This window comes from Callionymus lyra, chromosome 5, assembly GCF_982586985.1.
Source record: "Callionymus lyra chromosome 5, fCalLyr1.hap1.1, whole genome shotgun sequence".
NCBI lineage: Eukaryota > Metazoa > Chordata > Actinopteri > Syngnathiformes > Callionymidae > Callionymus > Callionymus lyra.
The window spans coordinates 21,889,303-21,903,352 of record NC_141822.1 but is presented as its reverse complement, the minus strand read 5'-3'; the positions used below and the strand labels follow the sequence as shown (position 1 = coordinate 21,903,352).

The 14,050-nt window shown below is 37.5% G+C and overlaps 1 protein-coding gene across 1 annotated transcript in view; it reads left to right on the top strand.

The window, feature by feature from the left end:
* chrm4a (cholinergic receptor, muscarinic 4a) overlaps positions 1-14,050 on the top strand; it is a 33,462-nt gene that overhangs the window by 2,005 nt on the left and 17,407 nt on the right. The gene's annotated exons all lie outside the window — the stretch shown is intronic.

Here is a 14,050-nt window from a genome sequence, read left to right as displayed (position 1 = left end):
AACTATACTTGTGAATAAAGGTAGGAAGTGTCTCATCTGTTGGTGTGGAGAAGATCACGCTCTCTGACCCTAGATCTGCTCAACCACTTCCTCCTGCATGTCTAAGTTGTTAAATAATAGCACATCCTAAGTTATGAATTAAAGTCAAGTAAAAACAAAATCAAGACTAATATAATGATGAAATTTGTAGACTACTTTTATTTATTTAGATGGAAAGTTGCAGGATCTTTATTTAAAATATATGTGGCTCTATCTAGCAAAATAAATAAAATCACTTGGAAAAAAAATCCTTATTTCTGTGAATGTAATCCGATAAACTGATCGTCAAGATCATCAAGATCTAATTTGCAGGGAATATCATTATTTGAATTACAAGATAAATAAATAAAGACTTAATTAGGTTTTAATTGTATCACGTCTTTGATGATTCAGTTTTAATCTTCATCAGTGATGCATTTCCTGATGAAGACACAGATGGATTCATTTTTTTGCTTGTGTATTATTAAAGTGTGTATTTCTCACATGAAACATTTAAAGCAGCATGTGTGATATGATACAAGGTGCTCTATTAGATTCCGGTCACGTGTCCATAAAATCAATGCACTCCAGACACATGCAGTTGGCTATTGTCGTGAATGAGAAAGAACCAAGGACTAACCAAGAGTCAGTGCGATAACTCTAGTGTTAGATTGCTAAAAGGAACAAGGTCAGACGACGGTTTGTGGTCTGCCGACCCCTTCTTTAAAAACATTGTGTTGATAATTGCCTCTAAGTTCCACCTGTTGTCGGCTCCATTTGAGCAACAGCAGATGAAATGGATTCACGATCATTGTTTCTTCCTAACTGGACAGTACATTTCTAATTTCCCAAAGGAATTTCCCGAATTGATCGATACAGTTCTATTTATTTAGATCCCAGAAGTGTGATTCCTTTCAAGCAACATTGTCATTTTTAAGTGGTCCCTTTGGTTTGTTGAGCAGTGGAAACATGGCTTGACAAACAGCAGGTGCAAGAATGTGTGTTTTCCTTAAAGTAGTTCTTTGTTGAGAGAATCTCAGCTTCTTGTGCTGTTGTTTTCTGCTCATGCCTTAGTATTAATCTTAGATTGAAGTCGATCCAACTCACTGTTTCATTTTCTCAACAACTCTGTTTTTCTTTAAAACATTGTCTCTTTTCTTTGCTACTTTTCGTCTAACAAGCCCTTGTTCTCCTGGAGCACTTTTGGTAGCGAGATGAAGGAGGAACCTCATCTGATTGAGGGAAGGTGGAAAATCATCTGCTTGGAGTGGGAACGTGACCTTGACAACAGAGGGCCGTCACGCCCTCCCTGGTGATTTCTTTTTATAACCCTTCATCCAGTTCTCTATTTGTAAATCATCAGGTCCCAGAGTAAAGACTGGGTGCTGTTCCGGCAGTAGCAGGAGACAACAACATGAACAACAATTCATTGTCAACAACTTACCTCGTGACTGCAACCATTAGATTGAAATGTTTATCAATAAATAGCAATGAGCTTCAGAGAAGGATGGTTATCGCCTTAAGGTCGGCATTTCTTCCCCTCTGACTGAAAGCCGTCAATCTTCACACCTTGTGTATATAATGTTGGTGAACCTGGTCAGCGGTGATACCACGGTGGATGGTGGATGTGAGCAAAACGGTCTCGGTTGGCCGAGAGATTAAGTTGGATCACACATCAGAGATATGCTTTATTGCAGCCAGCACACCCTCAAACCTTTTTTGGAATGAATTCCCGATTACTCTCCGGGTCTTTTGGCTGCTCAGACAACACTTCTCAGGTCAATGATTTCAAATTGCAGACAGACCCTTGACTTAGCCTCTCCAATGAGTGCTCCTGTGTCCTCTGGTCAATATTGTACATAAAAGCATCTGCAAGGCCTTTATTCTACACTAGGTTTTTTGTCTTAATAGCGCATGTGTTTTTTAGCATTCTCTGCAAGACTCCTTAAGAATGCCTTCTGGTCCGAAAGTCTTCTAACTAGGTCAACCTGATGTATGTTTTCTTGTAGTCCTCGCTGGCTCAGTTGGGCGCCCAGACTTTGCCTCCCTAATTTCCCGGCAAATGGATTCGATCTGCCTCTTATGCCCAATCATGGCTGAAGCGCCATCGCGGGTCAGGCCGATCAGCGTGTGGGAAACAAAGGTTTCATTTAGGCCAGTAAAGCTTTCGAAAAACCAGTATATTGTGCACAATTCCCTCTGCGACAAGATCAAAGAATACATTTTCGGGCGATTCTATCTCCAGCAACTGGAGACTCGTATGCACAATGAATTCACTGCTTTTGTTGAAGCCTGTTGATTCATCTAGAATAAGCCCGACTCTCCAGACCATAATCTTCTTCATCAATTTTCATTTCCAGTGAGCTGTGTTTAGGGGTGTGGGATCACGCCACATCGTTCTTGGCTTGCTTGATCATTCTTTTCAATGTCAACGAGTTGATGGTAGGTGTTCCATTTCTTCATCTGAATCTGGAACTGGACCCTCTCAACAAGAACTTTTGTTGGACAGGAGTCCTTCTCAGTTTATGAGGCGACCTTTAGACTCAGAATGTCTGCATCATCATCTGCATATAGCAAAAGCTTAGACCCTTTTTTGCCCTTATTCTTTTGAGGAGAAAATGTTTCCTACATCCCAGATGTTTCTGGTGGTTTTAAAGTCAAATTTTCTGATCTGGAATGTACTTCGCGAGGATTATCTATTATATATCCCAACGTCTTCTCATATCTTAAAATGCTTATTGTAGTTTTTTAACATCACTTCCAGATGTAGACAGTGATACTACTTTTTTGGCTGATTTCACAACTGATCCCTGCCTCGTTTCTTCAAGCCAGGACTAGTAGCACTTCTTGGCTTCCAACTGATCAACAGTGTAAATTTATACAGTATGAATATCCCCAGCAGGAATTTTGCCCAATCCTTCCTCTGGTCTCAGTCCCCGAGTCTTCCTCATCTCCCTGCCGTAACATTTCCCACACAGCCCAATACTTGCAACGCTAACTGCTGCTGTGCTGCTTCTCCCATCCCAGTTTTCCAGGGAAACAACCCTGGACCGCTTTAATTCAGACTCAGCTTGAAATATTGGCTTAAAAGACTCTTTGAATCATATTTCCTTTTAACCATTTTCTATGGTCTACCCAGCTTACACGGAGAAGCATACATTCTGCCTGCAACTATGCAAATTCTCGCTGGCTTGATCTCACTTTGCACTCTCTTCCTCACTTACCAACCGCTTCGACATTCATTTTTGGCAATGGAAGATTTATAAATGATTTATACTTAAATTGTACACTCATTCAAATTGTGATACTTCAACATGTTATCGAAACACATAGAGTCTAGTGAGTCAAATGGAAGTACTGGTTGTAATCTTAGAGTTGCAGGTTCATTTTCTGTCAGATTTCAGACGAAAATAAGCCCCGCCTTCGTCAGATCCACACCCACAAACTTGTAATCTAAACATCTCTTCTCTCCAGTGCAATTTTCTTTGCTGCTGTTTGCTGTTATAAGTGATAAGAGAAGCGTTAGCAAAATCATGTGGGAAATAAAGCCTTTTGAAATTTGTAAAAAAAATGAGAGAACTTGTTGCAAACCAACTCTATCAGATCATCTTTATGGGCGCCAACTGCAGCAGTTTGATCGTAATAGAAAAAGGTAAAAAAAAGAAAGGAAAGTGTTTTCATGAATCCATTTACCTGGTTTGTCATTCTGCAGGGTTGAGTCTTAGTTTCCTGTGACAGCTTCATCTCTTATTTTTTAAATCAAGACATACTGTACATGACAGACATTTGTGTCACATGCAGCTACGCATTTGAAACAATTAAGTTGTCCATATGGGTCGTACCTCATGTTAGTAAGTAAGTAAGTAATAGTTATTTTTAAAGCGCCTTTCTTAGACCAGGGTCACAATGAGCTTGAACAATCAAAAGCAATACACAGTTAAAATAAATACACATTAAAAAACTCTAAAAGGCCAAGACAACATAAGACAAACAGGAAAAAGCCTGTACCAATAAAAACGTCTTAAGATGTCAGTAGACTCCATCAAACACAGAGGGAGAGGAAGATTATTCCAACACTTAGGAGCAGTGTTCAGGAATCATCAGTAGATTCTGATCCACAGACCTCAGAGCCCGAGCTTGGGTGTAAGGCTGGATCAGATCACAGATGTAAGGTGGAGCCTGACCATGAATAGATCTGAAAGTACGACATTTTAAATGTCATCCTGAAAGAAACTGGCAGCCAATGCAGAGTTTTAAGGATCGGGGAAATGCGAGTTCTTCTACTAGAGCTGCTAAGAATTCTTGCTGCCGAGTTTTGGATCAGTCTCCATTTCTGACCTCCTGAGCTTAAGATGGAAGCTCAAAGAACCATATTTGGGGGTCTGCACAAGCCCAGGTTGACATTTTCAAACCCCCCGCTTCCTGAGCCACATAAGTACTCTTCATTTGGAGTGAACACCGGTACTCCTGACAGTTTGCTGTGGGTTGGTGATGTTCTCAGGGGTACTTGGATAAAGGTGTCTCTCATAACTCTCCACCAGCTTTGTGTCTTCAGATGTCTTCTTCTTCCGGTCCATTCCCATTTCTTATCCTTCCATCGGTGGAGGAATGATCATGCTTATCTTCAGGTAAATTATTCCACAATTCAAGAAATTCAAGCAGTCACAATCAAACGGTCTTTTCACCAACACAGCAATTTTGCAATTTAGTGGAGAAGATATAAATATGTGTATGGTACAATTTTTTACATTCATGGAAACCTCCAGGTATCCATCGGTCTGCGTCTCTGAGGGAGATAAGCCATTTTTTCTACAGCTTTATTGGTGTCTTTTACTCTAAACTGAATTGTGCTGGTCTCAACCCAGGCTGTTATCAGTGTGTGCAGTGTTGTGTTGTGTGTTTGTGCATGTGGTGTTTGTCCCTCATGCAAGCATCTACTCTAACAAAGTGGAGTTGATTATGTTGGTTACGGTGATTACATATTTAATAAGAGCATTTGCTTTGATTACAAGTGAGTATAAGAGTTTGGCTCCAACAAGCTGTTTCGGCTGATCAAGAAGAGACACGTTAATGTGTTTCCAGACTCTTCCTGAAGAGAATGTGAGAGAACAGTGAGTGAAAGTGGGAAAACAGTTTGACCAAACAACATCCCAGTTGAGGCGTTGAATTGTTTTGGGTGAGAGAGCAGTGAACTTTCTGAAAAATGTGTTCAATCTGATCTCACGTGGAGGCAAGACCAGAGGAAGGAGACTGTTGGATTCAACAAGAGGATGTTCGGATCTATAGCATCTCTGTAGGTCCTCCTGACACAAATGTAGAAGATAAAAATGGATTTCATTTCAGGAAACTTAACAGGATACAAATAACTTATGACTTTCATTTAGGTAGGAAAATGAACAAATTCAAACTCAATTCCCTCATAATTTACATTAGAGTTTGGATTATCAATTTATTCTTTGTCATCATCTCTTGTTTCTCTCCCTCTTTCCACATCTTTGATGGATAATCTAGCCTAAGGTGATCCATTGTCTTTGTTAACAATTGTAACATTCGCTTTTTAAATCACATTTATGGGGCTTAGCGTAATCGCTAGTTATTTCCAGGTTGGGAGGGAGCCAGCTTTTGACCTTTCTGTGATGAGTTTCTATGTTCTCCCCGTGTTGCATGGGTTTACTCCTGGCACTCCGGTTTCCTCTCACAGTCCCAAAACATAGAGGTTGATTGGGAAAATGTCCACATGTATGAGTGTGAATGGTTGTCTGTCTTTGTGTGCCCTGCGACGGACTCGCGTCCTGTCCAGGGTGTCCCCCAACTCTCGCCCGAAGAGCAGCCAGCATAGAAAATGAATGAATATAACATTTATTTCTCTTAATATTTTTCTAAGCTCCATAGTTGTTTGTGCATCAGAGGGGTGGATCAGCTGGTGTTTTCATGGAGTTTTTAATCTTTTTTTCGATATCCTCTGTTACGCTTAACTTGACTTCCTAGTTTTGGACTGTTTATCCAACAATATTTCTCAAACTACTGCTGTGTTAAGTCTTTTGTTTACTTTGTTAAGCAGAAGCAGATGGCTTTTAATTGAACATCTTGTCTGGTGCTTTTTGATTTGTCACTATCTGCCCCCAAGAGGTTACGTGACTGTTTGTGCACGTCTGTAAACAAAATAACTAAAACAATCGTATAAACAGATTTAAATGGAACTTTTTAGACATATTAGATAAATTGGATTTAAAAAACATTTTGAAATCTGTCACTCTCTATGGTATGTTTCAGAACAGTACTAAAGAAAGCCAGTGGTATTTCAGGTGCAAAACAAGGTATAAAATAGGTGAAATATGTTGTGTTGTAAGGGTGAGGGGAACACAATAATGTTGGGCAGAGATCGCTTGAGAGCCTTTGTAGTATAAAATTCCTTACAGAGAGAAAAATAAAATCTTCACGGTTATTCCTTTCCAAAGAAGACTCGATGGACTGAACAACCATTGAAGTAGAAAAATGCCACGCAACAAAGCAATTATGATTCAGAACTGTGTACAGAAGGTTAGAAATCAACTAGTACAGAATAGACGTTGACGTCAAGTCCTTGAAGATGGATGTAAAAACAATGTATTTATTATGAATAATTAACTTTTTGTTTTTTATGTTAATTCTACCTGTTCTTAAGTGGGAAGGCTACACTTATAAACACAAGGCCATTGCATCCTTTTGCAAATGGCAGTTGGAAAAATATATATTATATTATTCATGAACATATTCATAAACCAACTGGAGATGCCCAGGAACACCTCCTAGGAACATGCGTCCCAGAGGGATCATAGTTAGATAGATAGATAGATAGATAGATAGATAGATAGATAGATAGATAGATAGATAGATAGATAGATAGATAGATAGATAGATAGATAGATAGATAGATAGATAGATAGATAGATAGATAGATAGATAGATAGATAGATAGATAGATAGATAGATAGATAGATAGATAGATAGATAGATAGATAGATAGATAGATAGATAGATAGAGAGAGATAGAGGGATAGATGGATGGATGGATGGATGGATGGATGGATGGATGGATGGATAGATTAAAAAAAAGACAAATTCATTATTCAAAAGTTGCCAACATAAAGTAAAAGTGCATGAGGGACAGTTTTGTTGTGGCACCTTATGGCAGAAGGAACAAAGGATGTCTTAAAACGTTCCGTTCCGCAGTGCATGGAGAGGAGCCTGTTTCTTCGGGTTATTCTTCTGTGCTGCCATAGCCTCATGCAAAGGGTGTCGGGGTTACTCAGAATCCCCCAAATAAGACCCTCCATCCTTTTCTCCAGCACTGCTCCCACATGTTTCCCCATCACACACACCATCACAGACAATTTCCTGATCAGCCTATCCAGCCGGTTACTGTCTCTCAAGGTCATGCCCCAACACACAACCCCAAAGAACACAGCACTAGCTACAACAGACTAATAGAAAAGGTGCAACAACTGACTGCTCACATCAAAAATTAAAATACAATAAAATAATATAATCAATATTTGATAGTTTATTTATCTATCTATCTATTTTTAACATTGGTATTCTAATGTTAGATTTTTGTCTTATTTGCTTAATTTAGTCTTGGTGCACAGTTATTGAATAGAGTATATAAAGACTAGATAATACTGTTTTTATTATTTGGCTGTATGTCAGTAGTGTTCCCATAGAGACATATCTCCCAAGATTAAAAGCGGCATAGGTGGTTAGACATGGAGCACAGTAGCAAATGTGAAATATATATATATTTTTTTAATGCAGTGGGATATGTCGGCATTGCGGCAGTACATACATGATTCAAGAACTGGGGATATGTTGCATACATGTTTGATCACAAACTCGCCGGTTGCTTAACAAGAATGTCAGGAGAGCAGCATCCAAGTGTAAAAAAAGGAAAACAGTCGTATAATTTATGGTGTTTTGCTGCTGGTTTTACCCTCAGCACAACAGTGGTAAGAGCGTTTTTGATGTTGAGTTTTCATATTTCTCTTACAGAATGTATTAAGTGAAGGAACAGTGTGCCAAGAGTGGAATCTAATGATCTTGTCGTGTCTCCATTGCTCATGCTTGTGTTGTAGTTTTGTATGTTATGTGCTGTAGAGGATGTTCAGAGTTTCTTTTTTTAGATTTTAATGATTTTATATGATACAAAATCAATCAATAAATATGATCATTTTTTTAAGCCGTTCTTTCATTTCCTTTTCTGAAAACACATCATCATTAGTTTAGGGTTACAAGGGAATCACAATACTGTTCATTTGTGTGTAAACGATATACAATATTAGTTTAAAAAAACAAATACTTCACTGTGTTTAAAAATGAACGAAACAAACCGAAAACATGTCAAGCCAAGACGATAACAATGAGAAATGGAGTCACTATCCAACACCCGGAGAAGAATCCACCTGGTCTCCATTAGACATCTAGCGGTTCATAATGTGGTCTGTACGGTTGGTAAACAGCCATGAACTAAATGAGGCACAACTTTAAATCCCTGTGAATTTCTCACACATATATTAGAGAAACAGACTCTGACCCAAATATGCAAACAAGGCGCTGCTGCTGTTCTGATTTATTTTAGGGAAACAGCACAGACATCGCACATTTGAAGCCTAATACAATAGACTGACAGGTCACTTATTCATTTTAATTTTCACTTATATTTTACATTCATTAGAAGACTCAATGTAGACATTTAAAATGTTAAATAAAAAAGAAATGGGAGTTAGCAAAGGAAATAAGAAAAATCCAAACAATTAAACTGAACTAAAAACATTAAGGATATTCTAATATATTTATCTTTTAGCAAGCATGTAATATAAATATTAAAGAAACAACATTTTGGAAAGTGAAGGGTGCAGACTTCAGCCCACGACACAGAATAAGTAGCTTAGTCATTCACCTAAGTCTTAAGTAGCGTTTATCCATATTAAAAGCACATGATCGTAAACTATTTATGTAGGTCAAGCAAGTCTTATGTCATGTAAGTCTGCTGTTTATTTGGGAGCATTTTATTGAGCAAATCGACTCTTAAGAGAAATCTTTGACCTTTTTTGAATGTATATAACAGAGGATAATAAGGGTTATAATTATTTAAGAATTCTTCAATACAAAATGTTGTGGTCTCTACTCCAAAAACAATTTACCTCACTGAAAATAAAATACACTACCAGTTATAAACCAACATTTTCAACATTTAGGTCATCATCAACATCTCAATTCCCGGAACAGAGTTTAACTCTCAGAATTCAAAATGTGTCCTGCATTTCTTCTTTTTCTGGCTAATGTTTATAATGAGTTTCTAAATGTCACATCTGTCACCAGACCTAAGTGAACCCTCGTGTGTGTTGTGACTGGAGGCAGAGAGACTATACACATAACAAGAGTATGTTTAACAGCTTAATAATAAAGAGTATATACAGTACAAACAAACATAAAGAGAAGTAAAAGAAATCATACAAAAAGGAGGGAAAAGATGTAACAAAATACAAGGGAGGAAAATCCGACGATTTGGAAGTAAGAAAACTGTCAATAAAGTGTAAAAAAAAAAAAGAAAAAAGGAAAGTTAAGTAAAATGAAGGATTAAAATCACACTGAAGGATAATACTAGCAAAGCTAAAGATCACCAGAAAGATAAATCAAATCATCGCAAGGAACAATAGGGGTATCAATTTAAAAAGCATACTTGCAAGGATGATCTGACACCACGGACTAGAACCAGCTTAAACATCAGCTGCACTGATTTTAGATTATTCCAGCTGGAAAGACAGAAAGGAAAGGAAACAAACAAAAAAAGTAGATAAAAAAATGGATCACGTGAATATCATAAGGTTGTTTTGATTTAAAATGTTTTTTTAAATACATCAATACATTTCAAAGTCATCTTGAATTTATTCCAACTGCTAATAATAATAATGAATGTGGTGACACTCAAATATCTCAACTTCTTCGTATCTATGAAAATACTGAGCTGGTCTTTGTGATAAAACATTCAGTTGTGCATTCATTGGAAGTAAAAATCACTCAAATCATGTTTAAACAAGCATGAAAAAAAGGGTTGAAATGTTGTTGAAGTTTCGATAACAATGAAATATTTTGCTTGACTCCTGCACAGGATCATCATTCTTTCAAAGTTATCTGAGAAAGGAACTTTATCTGAATGTCTGAAGTCTGATGTCTTGCCTGCTAGCAAGGTTTATACCCACGCACCAAAGACGGATGCCTGACCCTGACCAATGTTAGCAGGCAGGAACAAATCTCACATCTTGATTCAGGAGAAGACAGTCGTCCACTGGGATGTCATTATAAACACCTTGAAATGGTCAACACCAATATTTGAGCAGGTTGAAGACGTGTGGTATGAAAGTTGTACTAATATTGAATACATTTCATTAATTTCTTTACACACATTCTAAGTTATTTAAGTATGAAAAAAAACCCATAGGTTTTATTACTTTGCCTTTCAAATTCAATATTTTAACATATAATTATTATTTAGAATGTAAGATGCTAAGCCTGCTTAATTCCCCTAATATATTTGTATAGTTGAGTTGGGGAGTACTTTAAGTGCTGGTCTATATTTGAAATTTGTTTGCAATTAAGTCGTCGGATAATGAGACCAGACATAAGATCTCTGTTAGCATCCGGAGAATCATGTTCATTAGTCACAGTTTAGATTTAATGACCAGCCCTACAAAATTCAAATCTGTGTCTGAGCTCATGTTCTGTTTGTCAGGCGCATTCGCCACGGTTACCAGTGACTCTGATTGCGTCCGGCTAGCAGTGGCGGGCCGGTCTATTTGTAGGCCTCCAGTGGCCCACGTTTGAATGAATCCACCCCTCAATAACTACTTTAAGGTTCTTTATACACCAAATGTTTCTGACCATGTACTGTTATAAGTCAATAATACGTTTATCATCAAATGAACACAATCCTTCGGCTGCCTATGATTTCAATGGATAAGGGCCACCTCTGAAACGACTGAAAGCCTCGGGTAGCACATGACCGGCTGCTCAAATATGATTGGATGAAAGCTCTAACATGACTGTACAATCCTGGAAGCAGTGCGCAAATTGCGCAAGCAAGAGATAAGAAAAATGAAGAGAAGAGACTATGAGGAATAATTCAATACATTTTTTTAATTAAAAAAATTACATTTATTTTCTGATTATGTTTAGGCCAGCGGAGAAGGTCTTGCTGGCCCCGACGACCCGCCACTGCCAGCTAGGTGGGCAACTTCATCGATTGTTCCTGGAGACAAGTGAAGCCCTGGTGATGGTGTCACAATTCTCATAGCAATGTAGTATTTATATCCCTAAAATAAACATGTACTGTTTGTCCATTCAAGCTCTGATTTGATCCCAGATGTGTTATATATATATAGACGTGCTCAATCAAACTCTGTTATACAGAACACGTGTGAAACTCATGGTCTCAGGAGCCAAACCTAGCCAGTGAATGAGAGTAGAATAATGTCCCTATTGATATGGCGACCTACAAAGATGCCCATAATTAATATAAGATAAGGAACATAAACTATTAATGTCAGCTATTATACAGTGAATTCCGGCACAACGAAGTAAAGGATTTGCTTGATGAGTGTTTGATAGCTGAGGACAAACACAGAGATAAGTGTTAGTCAGAAAATGAGTTAGGAATTGTTCCAAAAGCCTTGTTTTTAGCAGAATACCCCAGACCGTCAGTGTTAATCTTGCAATGTGTTTAATGAGGTAACACCATGTTGCTGGAGCTCAAAAACAAACTAAAATATACAGTTTAATTTAATTATTTTCTAAACAAATTCTCATGTCGAGGCTTCAACACAAGATGGACGTTAAGGACGAGCAGTATGGAGGTATTCAGAGGTTTTTAAGTGTGTATTTTTGGACGAAATGAAGACCACAATAACTGAGCTCAAATCGCTACATCAGTGGCAAAAGTATTTTGGCCCCTCGTTTGATTGAGTGTGAAACCCCTCTTAAAGATTATCATCCCTATATTTAGTTTGATATGTTGAACTAAAGTTGTAAATTATGTATGATCAATGTTCAAATGTAGTCGTGCAAGTAAAATAAAAATCTGCAATTTTATCTCCGGCTCATCCGTCTCCATACAGTTTTAATACATGCTTGCGGTTTAAAAACAGATGGCAAAGATGATGTTTTATACTTTATTTTATTCATTGACTTCTGTTTATTCCCTTAACTAGGTCACAGAGAGCTGAAGCATATCTGATGTACTTGGGGAAAACGATAGGGGGGGAAACTGGGCAGGTTGCACACAAACAGACAAAATCAGACAATTCATGGGCTGGCAATTAACCTCTTTGTGTTTTGGTGAGTAACGGCGGTTTGTTGTCCTCATTTTGCTTTATTTGTGATTAAAAACTTTACCGCCAGCACACAGCAGCAGTTCAGTCACTGAGATATAAAGATCTCCCATCAATCTACCACCGCTTATCTGGATTGATTTTTATTCTCAATAGCATTACCATTGCAAGGCTGATTTCTGTGCAGTTCTGTGTGTGTCAGCGACTCAAGAATTTCAAGTCCATCACTGCCATCATTTGAAAAATCTCGTCTTTAAAGTCAGGCGGCTGTCAATCAATGTCTACTGCTCATAAGTTGAGGATTTAAGGGTGTTTGATGTTTCTAATTTTACAACAGTGCTCCACTAAGATCTCACATGATTAAAAAACTCCCTGGAACAGAGTCAGAATCTACTGGATTCATCTGACTTCTGTACATGTGTTTAACCTTCCATTTACGCAATACAGCCTCCTCATGCAATTGAAGGTGCTAATTTGCGTTACTTTTTCCTCTCTTGTGTTTAATTTCTTGGTGGAGGACTTCAACACAGCAGCACTTTACCACACCATCACCGGTCTGCAATTAGAGCCTAACCGTCCACGGTCGACATCCTAATTATACGACCAATTAAAGGCAACTTAGCAGTAAATGCAGTCTTGCCAAGTATCCAACTTGTGAGGAAAGTGCAGACACCGAAACAATTGACAGTTTTTATAATTAAGCGTTTTCGTTTTAACAGCATCAGCAACCACAAATGACTGAGTAATGAACAAAGTAATGTGTTTCTGTGAAGTCAATTAGGGATTTATTGCATCATTTTTGGTTTTTAAAAAGCCTGTTTGATGAGATGATTGATTTTTTTTTTTTTTTTTAAGTCTTTCATCCACTGCATTGGCAGAAACCGCTTGAGGCACAACTTAAGTTGAAAACCTTTCCATCTTGGTACATCTCTTGGGAAAACTCCACAGGTTCTCAATCCCTTTTTACACACATGGGCAACAAGTTTTTATTTTTATTTGATTACAGAATTGTCATACAGTTACAATCAAATGCATATTGGTTTATGATTCACTTAACAAAAGTGGTTAAGAAGGGACTTTTTTAAATATTAAAATTGTATATATAATTTTATATACTGTATATTTGTGAATTAACAAAATATAATTATATTTGTATTGTATTCTTATCTAAAGAGTTTATTCAACTTTCATTTCAATTTTTTGGGGGTGTGCTCTTGCATATTGTTTTTTTATTTTCCCCTGATGCTGCTATAACTAAAATATCCACTTGTGGGACTAATAAAGAAAAAATCGAATCTAATGAATATCTACTTACATTTTTAAAAAACAACAACACTGACTTGTCAAAGTCACAGTCCATATCATGACACAAATGCATTTAGATATTAGGACACCTAAGTTGACAGATTACAAAAACAAAGCCTACATATAAATCTTTATTCATTTTTATTATAGCTGGTTCATCCGGATCCTTCTAACTTCCATCCTTTTAACTGAAAATAATTGTTGTCCGATTAGACTCATTTGCCCTCCTCACAAATGTCAAACATCTGCTTATATCTGGCAATCTTCCGGAGTGACTATGTAATACATATGGTTCAACTTTCAAATAAAATTGGATGTATTTGAATTTTCATGGCGCGCTAGAACCCTCTATGCCCCTGAGTATG